Source organism: Erigeron canadensis, chromosome 8 (genome assembly GCF_010389155.1).
Source record: "Erigeron canadensis isolate Cc75 chromosome 8, C_canadensis_v1, whole genome shotgun sequence".
NCBI lineage: Eukaryota > Viridiplantae > Streptophyta > Magnoliopsida > Asterales > Asteraceae > Erigeron > Erigeron canadensis.
In genome coordinates, this window is record NC_057768.1 from 24811665 (window position 1) to 24814731 (window position 3067).

The window sequence follows — 3067 nt, forward strand, 5'->3', positions numbered from 1 at the left end:
GCCTCGCGTGGACCGAGCATAATTCCAAACTACAACTCACGCGGTGACGATAGTACACATATGATATGATATATGCATCAATGAAGCATATGAGTGCAGGAAGTCTTAGTTTCTAGAACATCGTTACTACTCCATTTTCTCACATTCCCAAAAAACTCGACATCAGCTCCCTTATTAGTTGTTTACCACAACTCGAAAATCTTCACCACGGAAACAATATATGGCACGTCAACACCACCTCCTCCTCCTCTTCTTTTGCTTCCTCTTCCTTATGATCTCTTTCTCGAAAGCTGTTGACGCCGCCGCCGCCATCATGACTAAGCTTTTGAAGTCCATTTTCAATCCCCCATCCACTTGGGGGGCCGATAAACACTTCTGCAATTGGGAAGGAATCAGCTGTGACAACTCATCATCCAGTCTTCGTGTTACCTCCATCAATCTTTATAACAAATCACTCAGCGGAACCCTCCCATCCGACCTTAACAAGCTCTCACGCCTCAAAACTTTTGACCTTCGACGTAACAATTTTACTGGACCGCTGCCTACATTAGCTAACCTCACTCTTCTCCGTATAGTATACCTAACATTTAATAACTTCACTTCAATTCCTCAAGATTTCTTTTCCGGACTTACAAACCTTCAAAATTTCTCCATCTCTTACCAAAATAATCTTGCTCCATGGGTTCTCCCTAGCAACATCGCTGAATGTACTAGCTTACGTTTATTCGATGCCAGGTGGGCATATATCGGTCGCGGGTTCCATTCCCGAATCTTTCAGCAGCTTACCCAATCTGCAGGATCTCAATTTGTCTTTCAATAACCTCACCGGAAGCCTGCCCTCTCGCTTCAACAACCTATCCAGTCTCGAAACCCTTAACCTTGGATTTAACTCACTCTCAGGTCCCTTGCCTGTTTTATCTAATCTCACTCTCCTCCGGCAAGTATACATCAGTGACAATAAGTTCACTTCAATCCCCCCGAATTTCTTTCACGGTCTTATTAATCTCCAGGATTTTCTTATCTCCGACAACCCTTTTCTGGCACCATGGACTCTCCCTAATGACCTCACTCAATGCACTAACTTAACATCATTTTCTGCCAGCGGGACAAACCTAATCGGTTCTATTCCAGACAATATCGACCGTCTCTCTAATTTGCGGATTCTTGATTTCTCTAACAACCACCTCAATGGAAGCCTCCCCTCGCAACTCAACAACCTTTCCAGTCTCACTTATATTTTTCTTAGTAACAACTCATTCTCTGGCGCCTTGCCCACTCTGTCTGACCTCAGTTCACTTGTATCACTATACCTAGACAATAACAAGTTCACTTCAATCCCCCCGAATTTCATTTCCGGTCTCACTTTTACTCTCACATACTTTTCCATGTCTAACAACTCATATCTAGAGCCATGGGCTCTCCCAAACTACTTTGGCGATATTAATCAATTAGAATCATTTGAAGCCGCTAATGCTAGCGTAATAGGTTCCATTCCAGACTATAATAAAGATTATAATAGTTTGGAGACAATCTATTTGTCCTACAATAATCTCACAGGAACCATACCTGCATCTTTTGCCATGTCGCCGATTAGCGATCTTTGGCTTGACAATCAGCTTCAAGGCCTTTCTGGTACGCTTGATGTAATCTCTTCAATGTATCAACTTAAGCACGTTCAGTTAGAAGCTAATGATTTCAGTGGTCCTATTCCTCAAAACTTGACAGGTTTGCCATATCTTCAACTACTTGATGTGTCAAACAATAATAATATTTCTGGATATATACCTGAATTCAAACCTAAGGTGACGTTCCTTTATAACAATACGTCAATACGTAAACAAAGTTCTAGCAGAAATAATGGTTCAATACGTAAACAAAGTTCTAGCAGAAATAAAGGTTCATTACGTGTGGTTATTGGTAGTGTAATAGTTAGTGGTTTTGTTGTAGCCGGGATTGTGTTGCTCGTGTCTTACAAGTATTATGGAGTTTCTAGAAAGTCACGCATTCAAATTACTGGAAGTCATGGTGAAATACCTATTTCTGCAAATGGCAATGTGATGATTTCCATGCAACTGCTTGAGCTAGTCACTGATAATTTCAGTGATAACAACGTGTTGGGGAGAGGTGGATTCGGTACGGTTTACAAAGGCGAGTTACTTGACGGAACTAAGATTGTAGTCAAGAAGATGCAATCTGATGTGAACGGAACAAAAGGGGTAAAAGAGTTCCAAGTAGAAATCGAGGTACTAACAAAAGTAAGGCATAGACATCTCGTTGCTCTTCTTGGTTATTGCATTAATGATAATGAAAGGCTTCTAGTGTATGAATACATGTCGCAAGGTACTTTAAGTGATCATTTGTTTAAGTGAAGAGAACGTAAAAGTCAACCTCTTAGTTGGAATCAAAGGATTTCAATTGCTTTAGATGTGGGAGGAGGGGTTGAATATATGCATAATTTAGCACAGCAGAGCTTCATTCATCGTGACTTAAAGCCTGCTAACATTCTTCTTGATGACGACATGAGAGCAAAGGTTGCAGATTTTGGTTTGGTAAAGAATGCACCTGATGGAAACTACTCGATAGAGACAAGATTGGCAGGGACTTTTGGTTATTTGGCCCCAAAATATGCTGGTTAGAAAAACTACCCCCTACCCTTCCCAGTTTATATTTTTCTTTTATTTTTTCTCTTTTATATTTTTTTTTATCTAACAACTAAAATTTGAACTTTTTGTTTGTTTATGTCAATACAACTACCGGGAGGGTGACAATGAAGGTGGATGTTTATGCATTTGGGGTAATCTTGATGCAGTTAATTACTGGACGAAAAGCATTAGATGGAAGTAATGAGAGATATCAGTTGGTTACATGGTTCCGAGTATGCAAAGAAAGCATGATGAAATTCATGGATCAGGTTATTGAAATTGATGACAGTGAAACCCTTGAAAGTATTTTGAAAGTGGCTGAGTTAGCACACCACTGCACTGCCCCTGAACCGTTTCAGAGACCTAACATGGGTTATGTAGTGGGCATGTTGGCTCAACTTGTAAAAGAATGGAATCCCTCTTGA

The 3067-nt window shown here is 40.4% G+C and overlaps 1 pseudogene; it reads left to right on the forward strand.

Annotated features, from left to right (window-relative positions):
* The first annotated feature begins 313 nt into the window (after positions 1–313).
* Positions 314–3067, forward strand: LOC122610480 (annotated as a pseudogene).